At 41.7% G+C, this 17,186-nt stretch overlaps 1 long non-coding RNA gene across 1 annotated transcript in view; it reads left to right on the forward strand.

Annotated features, from left to right (window-relative positions):
* LOC120324931 overlaps window positions 1–15,561 on the forward strand; it is a 28,283-nt gene extending 12,722 nt beyond the window's left edge. Inside the window, exons 4-6 of the long non-coding RNA XR_005566641.1 lie at window positions 8,556–8,643; window positions 11,827–11,914; window positions 15,496–15,561. This is a non-coding gene — a long non-coding RNA (uncharacterized LOC120324931). The remainder of the gene's footprint in view (window positions 1–8,555; window positions 8,644–11,826; window positions 11,915–15,495) is intronic.
* The last annotated feature ends 1,625 nt before the right edge of the window (window positions 15,562–17,186 follow it).

Here is a 17,186-nt window from a genome sequence, read left to right on the forward strand (position 1 = left end):
TGGTACTCATCCTTCTCTCCCAGGAACAAACTCTTCTGGCACTGCCACATAAATAGTGCTTTGTAGGGAATGCTGCTGAGCAAAATGAGTTGCAGTATTTTGTTTTAGCACTGAGTTCATGTATGCAGAACATTGCAGGAGGGGAAACTCCTCAGCAGAAACATGAGAGTCACAGTGCTTGGAAGTGTTTTGTTCTATATGCCTAATGGGACAGAGGGTCTACAGAAAACTATCTCCCAAGATGGTCTTGTAGGTGGGGATAAGCATCAGAGGTGAATATCTGCTATTTTTCTATATAGAAAATATAGATACTGGCATCACGATGCCAACAAATAATATAAAAAGTCAAAACTCCCCCCGTTGCCTTGGATATATTTCACCAGTGTTCCCAGAACAATCAAAATATCCAGAGCAGAAAGCCAGCACATGGGGCAACACAACTGACCTTTGCTTGTTTATTAATCATGTCTCTCATGGACAAGCCACTCTGGCTGTTTTGGACTCTTTTCTGACAAATATACAAACACATTAAACCCACTTTTTGCTTTTCTCACAAAACTATAAACTGCCTGAGTGGTTTGTATCAATAACCCAATGAATAGAGAGCACAGTAACTGAGGTAGATTATTTGCTCTGGTGGAGAACTGCCTGTGCATTTTGGGAGATACATACCTGCTCCCTACCTGTAGATTTTTATTTTAAGGGAATTTCTGTGGGAATTTTTAAAAACCTAAGAAAACTGCCAATTTCTCCAAAGCCAGAAGAAAACTTTCCACGCTCAGGAGGGGCAAGACAACTTGCAAACTGTTTTAGTAAAGGTTTTGCATGGTGATCGTAAACCATTATCTTTGAGGTGACCAAATCTAGCATAGAAAAACAGAAATAATTGTTAGGAAGCAATGTCTCTTTTGGGAAAAGATGTTCAGCAATAGTGAACATTATGTGTTATGTGTTGTTGTCATATTGCCTTTAAATAGCCAGACTCAGAATTATCCTGGAGGACAGAATGTGAAGCAGGTGATATTGCACAAAAGATCAGTTTGGGGCCACAAGAATCTGTGTGGTGATGATGATTTTCAGAGAGCAAAGTCGTGTTACCGGATCCAAACCTCAGAGAGTTTCCTGAACTGTCACTTTGCAAAAATACCCATTTGTAATGACCAGCAGTGGCAGTCTGACACTTGCAGGGGTCAATTTTCAGTGCAGAATAGCACTTTCAGATCCTGCTTGAGCAGTTTCCTCTCCTTTGAACCCTCTTTCTGATTGCCAGATGCTCAGCCACAGCCTGGCCCTCATTCTTCCAGTCCTCCCATAAATGGAAGCAAATTTCCACCAAAAGCTTCCTTAGGGGCATAAGGAAATTAGAGAAAGAAATTAGAGAAAGAATAGACCTGGAGTCCTCTCATGTAGCTAAAAGTCCTCCAGTCAGACACTGCAGCCAAATTCTCTTTCCTGTGCTCTGTTTCTACATGATCAGCCTTTTTCCTAGCCTAGGAATTCTGGCTCCTTGCTTTATTCCAGGCGATCTCCCTTCAGTGGAGGCATGTGATACCTAGCCTTGATCCTCCTAACCACAACAAGCCAAAGCATCCCACAAAAAAGGCTGTGCTTCTTGCCCTTCTGCTTTTTCCTGATTGCCTTCTGGACAGTAATAGATGATGCTGGAATTCGTTCAGCAGACATGGGAGCTTATCCTCCCTCTTTCAAATGCACCAGCATTTTTTTTTCTCTCTCCCATGCTCTTAATTTCACCCCAGCAGCTCAATCTTTCTGCTGGCCCCGGCTCAGTTGTCAAGCCAAAAGTTTGTAGGTTTGTTGCCACAAAGTCCCAGAGCACAGCACGTTCCAGCATGAAGGGATCTGGGGTGGGTGATGGCTGAGGCCGGGCTGGATGCTGCCTCCTCTCCTGCTAAACGAGGCCGGGTGTCAGGCAGTAAACACTCAGGGTGAGGAAGCTGCAGCTGGAGCCATCACACGGCCTAAAGGAGAACACACCTAATTTAATTCCAAGAAAAAATAAGGCTGCTGTTTCATAGGCCAATAGCAGCCATCTCTGATCCACGTTTCTGTCTGTCCTTGCCGTGAGTTAAGCAAATATCCTTAATAATGTATGTGGTGCAAAGGCCTTCTCAGAGGCTGGTACCTTGATCTGTCAATGCCTTGCCTGTCAATCTTGCAGAAGAGGTGAAGGCAGGGAAGGGAGGAATATTGTTCCTTCCATCCCACAGGTGGAGGGCCAGGCAGCAAAGCTTTTGGGTGAGGTCCTTGGAGTTGTACAGAGGATCTGCTGAGGAACAGACAACAGGTATTGTGATTCTGTGACTCCTGCACATCCTTGTGCTGCAGAGGCAAATCCCACTGAGATGAAATCCCACTGAAAGCAGGGTAGACACACAGATAGATGACAGAGGCTTTGCCTGTTCTTTTTTCAGTCATGTCAGACTTCCCTGAAATCTGCTTTCCCTAACTGCTAACAGACAGAGCTTCCCAAATCTGCAGCCAGTCTTATTTGGTCAGGGCATGGGGGTGAAAAAGCCCAGCGTTCAACAGAGATTCCTTGGAGTATCTTTAAGATCGTGGATCACATAAAACAGTCCCCTCTCATTAAAAAAAAAAAAAAAGGGGGGGGGGGGGGAAGAAAAGAAGCACACAAACTTACCATTGTTGAGTGTTTCTTTAATAGAATCAGAAACAAATTTGTGACCTTGTGGCCCAGAGGTGGGAACACCATCTATAAACTTGCCCAGACATAGAAATGCATTCTGCCTGTCAGTAGGAGTTTGCCATTGAACATGTATATAAAAAAAAGCTGGTGTTACATTAGGCCAACATTTTTTAAATGCCACAGCTCACTTTATATGCTGTAAACCTTGTTAATACTGCTAACAAAAAAGTTAAAAACTCAAAGCTATAAAAATAGGAATGCCACTCCTAAGTAAATAAATATACATGAGAACCAAATATTCAGATACAAGTTCTGAAATGGCTCATGTCCAAGGAGGAAGGGGGAAAAAAAAAAAAAAACATTAACCTGAGTTGTTTCTGATGCTATAAAAGTTCACTATAGTCAGCAAAATTGTCTCCCATTGAGTGTTTGACTTAGATTCACATGGTTCTGGAGAATTCCACACTGGAGCTTGGAGGAAGTGGACGGTTATTTTAGAAGTCAAGGCAGGTGGGCAGCAAGGAATATGCCAGCAAGGACAATTCCATCCAGGAGACTGGATGGGTCAGGGAGGGTAGGATATTTCTTTCTATCTGACTCAAGAACAGGCTGCTAAGGTTGCAGCAGTGGGGAAAACGTTTCCATGAAAACAGGCCACCTGCATATCCCGGCCTCTGCTGTTGGCTCTGGATCCAAGTTAATAGGCCCAGTTTGGGACTGTTATACACAATCTGGGGTGTACTGTGAGTCTTTTTGACAGCCTGGACTCAACAGTGGTTCAGGGGCTAAAATTTCCAAGGATCTTTTAAGGGACTTTTTTTTTTTCCCTGTGGTAAGAGCTGGCAGTTTACCTGTCCTTGCTTGTCTTTGCTTTTCCCCCCTCACCCAGACCATTTTCATCCAAACCATTTGCCATCCTTCCCTATTTTTGGTCAGACACACCAAGCCTCTTGTTATTGAAGGCTGTAGTTCCAGCATAGCATGACTAAGAGAAAGAGTTTTGGACTTTAAGAATTTGGAACCGGCTCTTAGCAGTGATTCTAAAAATAATAATAAACTACCACTAATGTAGATGAATATATCTCATGCTCAACCCTTGATTTTGATTTGCCTATGGGCTGAAATGAGGAATGGATGGATGAGAGTGCCCAGAAAGTTCCACGCTCTTTTTGAGTTAAATATGGCCAAAAGAGTAAATTTTAGACCTTTGTGCAATTATTCACTTCCACGATGACAGAAAAAACTACTTAGACTCTCCTTTTTCTGTGAGGGGGGGGAAAAAATCACTTCTCCAAGGCCACAGTAAAGCCCACAATGTTTCAGAAGATGGTTTTCTGTCCCCATATAGAGATTATGTGCATGATTAACAACCAATTAATGATTAACCTGATTAATGATTGAAATGAAATCTAAGCAGTAGGTGGGGATGATATATTAGGACTATATTGGTGAGGAGTGAGGAAGGTAGGAAATCCAACTGAGAAATCTACTCTTTTGTTATATGGTTAATCAACCCCCCCACACTTTCTTTAGCTCTTCAGAATTTAAATCAAATTTGGTGCAACTATTTGTCTTAATTGAAGCAATGATTTTTTAACCTACAAGACTCAATGCAGTCTGCCCACAGGAGTAAACTTGGTGGGATTTTAGTGAGAATATTTCATTTTCAAGGGCTACTGGTTACATCTTGGTGAGAAGTTTTCCCTTTCCCCCTCTTTAATCTCAATTCAGACTGTGATTTATTCAGCTATATTTCCAGGATAACATGCTGAGATGATGATTTTTGTTGGAAGACCACACTAAAAATTGTACTGCAATTGGATGCAACATGGGAACCATCATAATCAGGACTTCACCACTGAAGCTCAGGAACAATTTTGTGGAGGGTCATGTTGCGTCTTGTCTGGGGCTTTCACGAATTAAAAATCTATTTACATGTGAATTTTAAATCAAAGCAAAGCCATTCTGTGCTTTGATTTAAAGCACTTACATTTTTCTCTTTGCCTCAAACGTGGGCTGCCTCCAGAGTTCTCATTTGAATGTTCACCAGCATAACTCCTGGGAAAGATGTTTTCTCCAGCAGTCAAATAAACTCTCTATTAATGCTGTTAAATTTCTAACACAAGCAACTGGATAAGACAGAGGATGGCAAACTGTTGAATTGTTGTTATTGCACATCAACCAAGGCAGATGTGAAACCTGAACTTTCCAATGGGATGTACTGCTGTAGACAGTCTTTTTACCTAGTTTTTCCCTGTTTCCTTTGCCTCAGGAGTTTTCCAGCTGGATTAGGAAGGTCTCAGTGCTTCTGCATGTGTGAGGTTTTCTCACTGTAGATTATGGCCTGTTCAGATTGCAGTGCTGAGGTTTAAGTGCTGATGAAAAAGATTTGTAATAGAGTAATGACTGCTGTTAAAAATCAGAGGAAAAGAGAAAACTTAGAGAGGGAGGAAAACAGGAGAAACAAAGAATTTATTTCTAGTTGATTTTTATCTCAGGAACACTGAAATCACTCTGTAATTGTTCAGCTAAATAATACCTCAGTTCCAGAAACAGGGTGGTTGGCAGGCAAATTTGCTAAGTGGGATTTTCTTGTGCACTGCAAGAGAGCCTGGAGCCTGTGAAATTTCTTTGATTATAAAGCCAAGGTACATAATTTCATTTGGAAATTCTGACCAGTGGCACATTGCAGGCTCTCTAGGTGTTGCAGTCTTGAGTGGCAATTCCATTAACTGCTAGTTTGTAGTGCTCATGAGCCCAAAAGTAGCAGGGGAAAGGGCAACCTGTGACTGTCTCTAGATCAGTAATCTTTTTTTTTGGGCATTTATAATGTAACAGCTTGGATCCTGCTCAGTCCTCACAACCCTGTGACTCCTGAGTCCCTATTTCTTCAATGCAAATGAAGATGGTTTCCTATATCCTTTCTGGAGAGCTTTAAAAACATTAGTCAAAATTTACATCTCTGGGCACCTTCGGTGTGGCTTATCCCCAGTAATGAATGAATTGTTGTTCTGGAATCTCCAGAAATCGTGTCTCCTACCTTGATTCCTTCCTCTATTTCATTACTTATGCATTACATTATTTAATGGCAGACTCTTTCTTCTGATTATAATTTAGGAACCTCTCTGCTCTAATCACCCTATAGGCAGAGGCATCCCCTCTCAATGCCTTCTTCACTCTGAAACAATTCTGAGAAGTGTGAACACCTTAATTTCAACCTGAGAAGTAGCCTTGGGACAAAATTCAAGTTCTGTAGGCAAAGGAACAGCAAGGGAAGGCAGAGTTCTTCAAAGTCATCAACCAGCAGGGTCTAGGGAAGAGTTTAGCACTTAAGAAAGAACACTGAGGAGTCATCCATGAGTAGTAAAATAATAGGAAAAAGTTTGACTTCATTTACTGACGTGGTGCCTTTTTTATTTTCTGAGCTCCTGGAACTCAGTATCTTCAGAGCATGTTGAGTGGTCAGTGCAGATCATGCTTAACTGTCCTTCTGATGCCGTGGATGTTTGGTAACTGAAATTCAGTGATATGTTCTATTAACAGCAATATATATTTGTACATGAACATGTAGAGATGTTGTGTTCAGCAGAAGGGTTGTTTGGGTACAAGGAGAGAAAAGCATACTCTTTTTATACCTCTGTCAAACTTCCATAATTGGCTTACCCTGACGGGACAGGATTTGTTATTTGTGGAGCAGCGGCTGCCTGGAGAAATGCCATGGCAGCCAGTTTAGCCTGAGTGTCCCACAGAGCCTTCATTAATCACAGCAGTGGGTGGAAAAGGCATTATCTTCATATATTACTCTCAGGGGCTGGTGGTATCCATTCTTCTAAGGTTGCTGCATGCCTCTGAAACTCTACCTACATGCAATTTGCTCTTCATTCTCCTCTTCTTTTTCCTTTCCTTGTGTTGAGACATTCAGCATTGCCTGTGGTACCCTCATTTCCTGCATCCTTTGCTAGCAAAGATATGGAATGGCAGAACCCTGACACCAGCCTGGGGTCTTTAACAGTGCACTGAAGTGGAAGAGGTATTTTTTCAGTGGTCATTCAGCTACCCTGTTCAAAAAAGAAAAAAGGAAGACAATAAGAACTTCTAGTAAAAGGAGAACATTATTCTTCATTACAGTATCCTCAAAACGTTCTTCATCTTACCTTCCCTGGAGATGTCTGGAAGCATCTCTGTGTTTCAGCACTGCCTGAGCAATTTAGCAGAGGTTTCTGCTCACAGTAGATATTGGAATCAGCACAACCTGCCAATCTTTCTTTGCCAATATCTGCCCTCAGCAGGAATGTTGGCGGTCAACGAGTGCAGCACTTTCCCAGCAGCTGCCAATGCAACTATGCAGGTGGTATTGTGATGGGAAAGAGGGCTGGCAGAAGGAATAACTTGAAGAAATAATTCAGGCAGCTCCAGCTGGCTTTGTCACAAAAGATGTCATTCCAGCACAGGCCATCAGGAATGACGGGAACAAACCTTGGGAGAGCAAAGCTCAGCACTGACTTCCCGAGGGAAAAGCTGTTGGTGCTCTGTGCCTGCAGGGCATTTATAATTTTTATCATATATAAATATATTTATAAATGATATATAAATATAATTTATAGTTATTATTCTGTGCATAGCCCATCCTCTTGCTGTCTGGTGCTGCTGGTAACAGAAATATTACTGGTGCTGCTGGTAACAGATATAGACATACTGTGGGTATGATCATAACCTACTGAGTTTGAAAATGTCTTCTGCCCTGTGGGAGCCTGCAGAGACTCATTATCTCTGAGAACCTCCAGGGAAAACACCAGAATCCACAAAAGGTGCAAAGCTGAAGAAACCTCGCTTCTGTTTTTGGCAGCTCTTCCAGCTGTATCCCAGGCTTGTAACCAGCCCTTTTTCCTGCAAGTGTAGGTGGGAATGATGCTTTGAGTGAAAAACCATAAATTTTGCTCCAAAACAAATTAAAAAGGCTCCTAGCTTTCCTTTTTTTTGGAAGGGAAACCTGAAAGTGAGAAGTTTTAAGTTTTGGGAGAAAACTCCAAAATGATTGATTTTGAAACCTTAAAACTTCCAAGTCCGTCTCCTGAGGGATCCAATAAATGGAATGCTGAGTGGCAGTAAAAATTTCAGATCAAATACATGCAAAATGTGGTTAATTTAAAAACGAATCTTTGCACTTCAGATGTTGGACTCTCTGACATAAACTGATATGATAACAGTGGTTAAAAAAACCCCTGAGTTTATTTCAGCCAACATGTGGAAGGGTTTGAAAAGCATTAGCTCAGAGTTTGAGCCCTCAAATGATACTGAGCCTTCCTACTTCCACTGGTGCCATTTTTTAACAGAAGAAACAGCTTAATTTGACTCTTATCTTCAGAGGCTTAAACAGGAATTTGGTCTGAGAGGACTGTGCAGGTTCCCTTGCCAGTGTTGCTTGCTGTGTTTTATGAGTGCATGTGATGACCTGGGTGACTTCATACAGGCTGTTTACAGCATGATTAGAAAGATAAATGAAACATGGTTAAAGTTGTTAAATTCCAGTGTCCCCTCATTGCACAGTAAGTCATGAACTCTACTGCAAAAAAAAAAATGGAAAGAAAAGCGATTTAAAGTGCATCTCATCTACTAAGGGCATGTCATAATTCCAATGAATGCTTTCTATTACAAGTTCTTTTTGCATCTGCTTATGAAAAATGAACTGAAATTGTAAATCATTCTATAAATCCTAACTGAAACAAAACGTCTGAGTTCTGAAACCAAAAGAGATGTATTTAGATCACCAAAACTTTTATTCCATGGAATTCAGAAATAAAGTTTTTAAAAGACCCAAAAGCCAGAAAACAACAAACAACAACAAAACAAGACCCTCCTCTAAACTTATTTTTTTTAATCTGTCTTCCAGTTCTGGGAGAGGAAATTCTGCAAACCGACTCTGAACTCAGGAAAGGGAGGTACTCGGGAACTTGCTGTGCTGAAGGAAAACACAAGAGGTAAAACATAGTGACATCCAGAAGACTCTGTGCTCAGTCACACAACTGTTCTGAAAGATGCAGCTCTCACCCAGGGCAGAGCAGTGGGACTGGAGGCAGAACACTTTTACCAACAAGCAGCATTTACAAAGAGCAAATGCAGGAGAGCATTTAAAAATTGTTGATATCAAATGCTCTCTTTGTGTCAAAGCATCAATGTGTGGAGTAATTCCTTTGCATTTGCACAAAGATTTGTCTTTTCTACTTCAAGAACTGAGCAAAGGTAAAAGGATTTGTTCTGCCTTTCCTAACTCCTCTGCTGAGCATGTTTTTTTCTAGACAACTTGCACATTGAGTAGCATTTACTGTACTTTTTTACTATATTCTGCTTGTTGGTCTCTTTTTGCAGCTCAGCCCCTGGTATGCAATTAAAAGTTTTAAGTGACACCTTATGCCCTGTTAAGTTGCTAAGTCCTACAACAGCATCTGGAAATTATATCTGTCTCTCTAGGTGTATTCTTGGAAGAGAATTCACTATAACTGTAATTCCCCCTTTACTTTCCTTCCCAGCCTTATCTCCTCTGAGACCTGACAGGGAAAAGTAAAGACAAGCTATGAGGCAATTGATATAAAACCTGTGTACATGTAAATCTAAGTTACTGCACATAAAAGGAAGGAAAATCAAAATTAGAACAGTACTGGGAGTTAAGTGATGGGAAATCTGGAAGGCTTTTGTTCCATCTTGCATTTGAAGCATAAAACAAGAAAATTGCAGGTAATGGGAATCTTGATCCAGGCAATGAAAACCAGGGATGTACAGGGGAGAGAAAAGTCAGACTGAAAAATTAGTGAATAATTCTGTTTCTCTGAAATGAATTATTATTATTATTATTATTATTATATAGACAAAAGTTCTTACTGTTAGCAGGGGTAGACAAAATTTCAAAAGGAGTTCATGTTAGACAAAAGACATGCCTGAATCTTTGCATCAAAATAACACTTCCATGTTTACAGCTCAGAGTTAGTCATTAAAGTTTGCCAGCGTGCTCTGTGTGGGTTGGCAATAATGATTTCTGTGAGACTGTTATGGTCTAGCTGGGAAAAATAGTGCTTCTCATGTGAGTTTTGTCACTTTAAAATATATGTGCAGCTGAAACTGCCTGGAGAAATATTGGTTGTAGATAGCTGCATTTGGTGACTTGGGCTGCTTAAGAGAAGGTTTAATAATTCACATTCTTTATGTAACATGTTATTGACTATGCATTAAACCCACACAAAGGTAGAGCAGCTGACGTGGCTCGAAGCCATTTGGATCCCACCTCTGAAATGGAGGGGAGGATTTATATCTAATCCCCTGCATCTGAAACAGAAAACACACGACTTCAGATCAGGAGTCGGGGTAGCAGCGCTCTGCACGTGATGGAGGAAGCTGGGCCATAATACTGCTTGAGCACTTTTATTATGGTGCTGCAGGGAACAGTGCCAGGCTGGTTTTGACTTCTCACTTTATCTGAATTGTTCTCCAGTATTATGACCTGCACTGTCTTAGTACAAGGGGTAGTAAAATCCCAAACATGCAGCCCTTAGTATTAGCATGGCCCAGCCCCATGTAAAAACTCACAGTAAATCAGCCTCGCTGCGGCCAAACCACATGTAAAAGCAAGCTGTGAAACAGACCCAACATGGCCAAACCACATGTAAAAGCACGCTGAAAGCCACCCTCCACACAGCCAAATTACACAGAAATCCGTGATGGAGAGCAGTCAGGCTTTGTGTGTTTATTGGAATAACTCAAGGCTGTGGAGAATCCCCTTCAAGTCACCTTCTCTCCCACCTAAGGTCTGAGCAACCGGACAGACCCACTCCCGAGACTTAAGTCATCAGGTAGGAAAAGTGGCTCCAGAAGGAATTAAAAGCAGCACAGTGGATTCAGGGTCAACCTGCTGCAGGTTGGAAAGTAGTGAATGAGCAAAAGAATCAAGCTCAGAAGGAGCAAAGGACTAATTTTTACTTTTCTGCTTCAGACAGAACTGTTTTTGCTGAGTGATTCCCCTTGATACATCCTACTAATGTCTCTGGCCACTTAGGATAAGTCAGTCAAGGGCCAAAAGAAAACCCCATCTGGCTCCCTGTGATTAATCTTTCCAGCTAGAAATGAGTGAGATGCAATTAGTAATCCCATTTTCACTTGTCCAGACTTCAAAAAGCCATCTTAGATGTTTTATTAGATGAGAGGGAAAACAATGAGAATGGAGCTTCCAGTTCACCGATGTTTTGTTAACTTGCAATGCTTTTAAATGGCTTTTTGTGACACATTTCATGTGTTATCATCCCTACAGTTAGTCATTCATGAAATATTTTGGGGGGGTTAGAGACCTTTTTCTCACAGTGAATCTCAAAGCACTTTACAAAGGAGTTCAGTATCATTTTCTGAGTTATACTGAGGCATGAAATGACCTGCCTGATGTGCAGGACATCAACAACAGACCCTGACGTGGAACCCGCATCTTCTGATCCCACATTTGCAGCTACCGAACATTATTCTCAGTTATCTGCTGCACTGAGAAGTCCCAATAACAGCTGCTGATCCTTGCTCTCTTAATGGAAATCTGGCAAATAAATGCTGTCTGTGGGAGCAGGTTTCTTATATCAGTATGAAATATCCAATTCTCCGGGAGCCAAAGGAGGATTTCGTCGGAAAAGGCAGCTCACAGGAGCTGGTAGGGACACATCTAAGGGTGTGCTCAACCAGCAAGAGTTAGTTTTGCTTTTCCCTTGCACTGTTTTGTTTGAACATGTCGCTGTTTAATATGCCAGTAAGGAGTTTGGGAACTGACTTCTGTGAGATAATCCGGGATTCCTGGCCTTTGACACACGACGTGGCTGTTGAAATCAAGGTCACAGCTTCCCCCTGTGTAAAACAGCAAGGCTTGACTGGCTGAGGTGGAGAAGTTTCAGCATATGTGTAAGCTGAAGTTTTGCCTAGGGGAGTAAACTTGGATTCAGTGAAAGGGGCTTTTAATCTATCAAAACCACTTTTAGATTCAAAAATTAATTTATTTGATCAATAGACTTTTCTTTTTCCATTTCCAGTCCCCTGGCTGAGCAATCTGTCTGGATATCGATGCCATAACTTATTTATACACTTTGCTAAATCCTCTAAATGCAATATTTGACAACTCATTTTTCCCTTGCTCATTCCAGGCTTGTCTTTGCAATTGTGCCTGATTGAGCACTACCGAAAAATACAGAAATGTGGAGCCAGACTGGTACCAAGCAGTTCCAGGATAAGGTGAGGTGCCTGCTTGCCCACTGCATAGTTCTGGCTCATGCTTGCCCACTTCTGGTTCCGTACATTAACTATGGCCAGGTGAAAAGAGGGTTCAAGAGCAAGCCTTGAAGCATGTTTTGCCATCATCTACACCTTTCTCACTCCTATGGAGAAAGGACTTGATTATTATGATTATGATTATTATTGTTGTTGTTGTTAAAATTATGGAAGAGTTGATATTTTGAGGCAGGACAGAAATTCTCTGCAATATGTGAACAACTTCATTGTTGTCTCTATGAAGTATCAGCTACTGTATTTACCATTAATGTGACATACTCATGCAAAATATTTTCCCAGGACACCACTGATGATGATAGTAAAAATACTCAAAGCAATATGTGAAATAAAACAGCCCTAGGTCTCAAAAGTGATCTTGCAAAGCCCAATGACATTATAATTGCATAGCACAGCAATGACTCTGACTAGAGGGAAGAAGCAGGGCAGCAAGTGAAGGAGGAGAACTATTGTATGGCATGGAAATCCTGGGTAAAATCCTGAATGGAGTTTTGCTATTGATTTGAATTGCTTTTTTAATTGTTTTAAGAACAGGAGAAGACAAGTAGAAGGGGAAAAAACATGGAAGTGTTTGAATGTGGAACATTTGCTTTTGCTGTCTGGGATTGTGGATTTATATTCTGTTCATTGCTTCTGTGCTGTTCTGCTGCTCCCTGTTATATCTGTCTGTGTGCTTTTACATCTCATTATCTGATGGGCTTTAACAAAATATGTGAACTTAGGAACAAAAACCCAAACAATGTCCATATTTGCTCTTGCTAAATCTTCTCTCTTTAATATAGAAGGGTAATCATGAACATGCCCACTGTGTGGTTAAATATATTCCTTCTGTCTCTGAAAATTATAATTTATAATTGGCTTTTAACTATCTCCACCACCACCAAATCAACATGTACAAGTATTTTCTTTTGCTTTATGAAGCTAGAGGCTCTGCAGATCATAAGGTAGATTCCTATCTCCCAAAACACTTGTCACTTCAATGCTCCATCACGTTGCTGTGGATAGAATTAGTTTTTTCCCACTTGCAGCTCAGTGGGAAAATCTTTCCTGGATCTCAGCGAACACCCCAAGCCAGGGCCTGATTTGGCAAGGTCAGACTGAAAACATCTCTCCACACTTACTTAAAGCAAGGCACGGCTCAAACCCTGCTTTGTCCAGCTGTCAGAAGCCTGAGGTGGGAAGTTACTTCAGCCACAAAGACACAGAGATTGATCAACTAGAAATACATCCATCGGAACTTGGGAGCTGAGGTGTCTCGGGATCCTTCTCTCTGGCCTTTTCAGCAACCATCCCTTCCAGAAATACAGCAAACACCCATTCTTTTATTAGCCCCTTTGGTATCTAATAGGACTGGGTTTGACAGCTCCAGCTTCTGGATTGCTGCTGCAGCAGCCTGCTCTGCTTGTACGCTCTCGAGATAGGAGTCTGTGGGGGCAGGGCCTGTTAAACACGGGGACACTGGCAGAAAGGGGCTCACAAGTGTTTCCTCTTCAGTGGGAGCTGGGAAAGAAAATTTAGTTGAACTACTCTACTGCTCTCATGAGTCCAGGGGAGAAAACCCACGAGGATAATTTAGAGACAGATAATTTAGGAGTTCAGAACCCCTGTATCTGTGAGAGAGCAAGGCTTCTTCTCTCTTGCCCTGCTCACCTTTAACAGGTTCAGAATTTAAGCCTTTACCCCTCACAAATCCTGAAATCTGAAGGAGTAAAAGCAGAGCTTTATCATCTGTTCTTGGGCAAGAGTCGTAGAACACTGAGGAAATTGTGTTTCCTGACGTGTGAACTGAAGAGTTGAAGCAGGAGTGAAATAAATAGGAAACTCTATGAAAACCCACGTGCAGAGAATTTTCTGACTAGCTGCAAGAGGCTGTCAAAATGGGAACAAATTTCCACTTCCATCTAGCTTTTCTACAAGTGCTAGGGCATAACTCAGACCTCTGTTTAGATAAGTGGAGTGATGCATTGAACTTGTGCCACTTTTGAGTCAGGAGCAAGAAGAAAACCCACCAAAATTATAAAAACATATGGTTAGGACTTTCCTCCCTCATTAAAACCCCCCTAACCTCAGCGACCTTGATACAGAGAACTTCTTTCACCTTAAGCCCTCCAGTTTCTCATCCAGTCTTCAATCCTTAGGATGTGCCCTTTGCCTTCATCCTTATTTCTTGGACAATCAGACCTATTTCTTGTTTGCCTCTGGGGCAAATTACTTCAAAATATTGGCACTTGGGAAAGTTGGATGGATTTGCTTCCAGAAGGGAAGATGCCCAAATAAAAAGGAAGTGCTTTTGAATGTAGTCTAATTATCCCTGCTTCTTTTTTAGTATCTCTTGCATTGTTTCATACAAAATTAGCCCATTTCCAGAAATATTTAATGACCCCATTCTTATTCTTGAATGGTTTTATCTCCAAGTCTGTCTGTCTTATTTTGGGTTCTCCTGAAAACAATTGAACCCTGGCTCCTTGGAGATTGCTTTATTCTGGAAAGATCACCACCAGACCCACGAGAGATGGGGGAAAGCCTGAAAGTGCTACTTCACAGTGGCATTCTTTATAATACTTCCCCCAATGGCAGGCTTGCAGCAGTGTTTAACACAAAAAAAAAAAAAGGGTAATTAAGACATTTACATCAATCAGAGCAGCTAATCAGAACAAAATGCTGATTTCTGTCTCCTGTTCTGTTTCTCTTTGGATGGAGAATAGTTGCTGATATGTGTGCTGGACTTCTAATCCTTTAATGGGGGCACAGGCTTTTGAAGACTCCCTCTCAGAGGTGCTATTACCAAATATATGCTTCTAATTTAACTTCTCATGCTGTATTACAGTAGCCTGAAGCAATTTTAGGTGTTGGGTTTGTGAGAAAAGCCCAATGTTGATGTTTATCAGATGACCTTTTAAAGGGTAATGTGGGGGTTATCCATTGGCATGATTAAGACCATATGTAGGTGACTTTTCCCAGGCATTTCTTCCCGCTTTTCAAAATCCCATCTATTTTTACCCAAACTCAGCCAGGTACCTTTCATCTCTGGTATGTTCATGGGCATTACAAGATGAGACTGAAGCAAAGTGTTTACTCCTTTGGAGTCATTTCTGCTAGAAAAGTCAAGAAAATTACCTAATGTCAACACAACACTGTTGCAGATAAACCTCAACTTTCTTTTTGAACATTTCAGATGTTCTCAGCAGTTTTTCCTTTTTCTTCTCCCCTCCATTGTCCCTTTTTACAAAGGTTTCTGAAAAGACTATGAAGAAGTGACTTTTCTCTGTGAAATTCAGCTTTTAGTGTTCACGAGATGACCTCGCAGGGATGTCCTGCTATGAAGCTGCTAGAAGACAGGGGTTTTGACTAATCCATTATCTCTGTCACAGAGAAGACTGTGAAATTGTTATTTTGCTGCTTTGGAAGCTCAGTATTTCACTCATGGCTCGTCATGGGAGAGTCCTTGCTGAAGACGTGTTGCTAATGTTTCCTGCAAGAATTGAAAACATACTGTTATCAAAAATTGTGTTTTGTTCTTTTTCCAGACAAATGATCTTTGTGTTACTGGATCTCTGCATCACCAACTGGGATTGAAAAAAGAGATGGCACGGAGAGATTCACTGCAAAGCAGGGTTCAATAGTAGTGGAGATATAAAGGAAAATATGGTGCTTAGATGTCAGGCAAGGAAGTAGGCACAGGGGCAGGAATTCACAGCAACTATGAACCCTTTTAGAGAAGCAAATAAGCCAAGTACCTTATGAAGTCTTTAGGTGTAAAAACTGCCCTTAAAAGGACTTTTTCAAAGGATCAGGACTTCTGTTCTTGTAAGTAGCTTTCACAACCCAGTATTTTGAGATAAGGTTACAGCATGGATTGTCTAAAATAAATGCATCTTGGAGCAATTCAGTCTTTAGCAGCTGGTGATATTTTCTGCCCCAGATTTGTAATTCATTATTAGGAAGTACTAATTACTCCTCTGTCACCATCCACACTGGTGCTGAGACATGTTTAGGAGAGGCAATGGAGAAAAAACTCAAATGTCATGTATATGCAGCCTTCAGAAAGAAATTAAGGGAGAAGTAGTATGTGTGATACCACAAAAGGTACTAATAATGCAGGAAAAAAAACCTTCATTCCTGCTGATTATTGGAGGGTTTTTTCCTAAGTATCAGATACTTCCTAAAGTCTGGTTTATGTGAAGGTAAACTGCAGTCAGACTCAAATTCTTGTACTCAGTATGAGGTGTCACAGTGAAATGTTGGGACTGTGACATAAGATATCAGAATGAGGGAGGCCTGGCTCTCACTTCCACTTGGAATGCTATGAACTAGTGCTGTATTTACATCAGAAGATGAAGCACCCATTTCCCTGGGGGTAGGATGGTTGTGTCTCAGGATCACGTGCTGTTTCAAACCCATCAGGTATCACGCTGATGAGCCACTGCTCATCAGACCCGCTGTGGCAGCTGATCCTACCAGCCCCGCACATGGCAAGTGCAAAAACCCGACTTCTTCACCTCTCCTCCCCTGTGGGGCAAAGCCAGTGGCATGGCTGGCATGTCCTGCAGGCTGAGAGCTGTGCACGTGAGCCGTCACCACCGCACGGCCAACGTGCGCTCACATGTTAAGCCACAGGAATGTGATTATGAGGCAGAGCTTTTCATCGGCTCCTACTACAAAGGCAGAGTGCTGCCCCACTGAATTCAGGGGCAAAACTCCTCTTGGCTTGGACACAGCCAGCGTTTCACCCATCTGAGCGAAATGCCAGCCAGCCTCTGGGCCCTCAAGCCTGGCCGCAGAAGGGGCAGTTCATGACTTGTGTATTCCAGAGGATCGGGAAGCTTTCAGGTTTTGGAGGAGTTTGATCTCAGCACAATGACCACAGAGGCCAGCAGGCAGGTTTTGCCTTTTCCATGGCAGTAGCTGCTTATCTTAGAAAACATTACACAGGCTGGGGCTTGGCTGGAGAACACTTACGGATCTCCCTTTAGCCGAAATGTATGAATTATGTTCAAATGGCTTGGGAATGGCTTGTCCATAAATTCCTGTAATAACACTGAATAATACTATCTCACCAGTTGTACCTCTCTCCCTGTTTGTGTTCCCCAGTAGCTTGCAAAAGCTATCAACATCAAATTAAGGGGTGGGATTTAGCATGGGGATTTGGTCTTCTTAATGTGAAAGAGGGCTTTGAAAAACTCAGTCTTAGCAAACAGCAGCTAATAATAATGATAAC

This window comes from Pipra filicauda, unplaced genomic scaffold, assembly GCF_003945595.2.
Source record: "Pipra filicauda isolate LSUMZ 115617 unplaced genomic scaffold, ASM394559v2 scaffold77_size3566232_pilon, whole genome shotgun sequence".
Taxonomy (NCBI): domain Eukaryota; kingdom Metazoa; phylum Chordata; class Aves; order Passeriformes; family Pipridae; genus Pipra; species Pipra filicauda.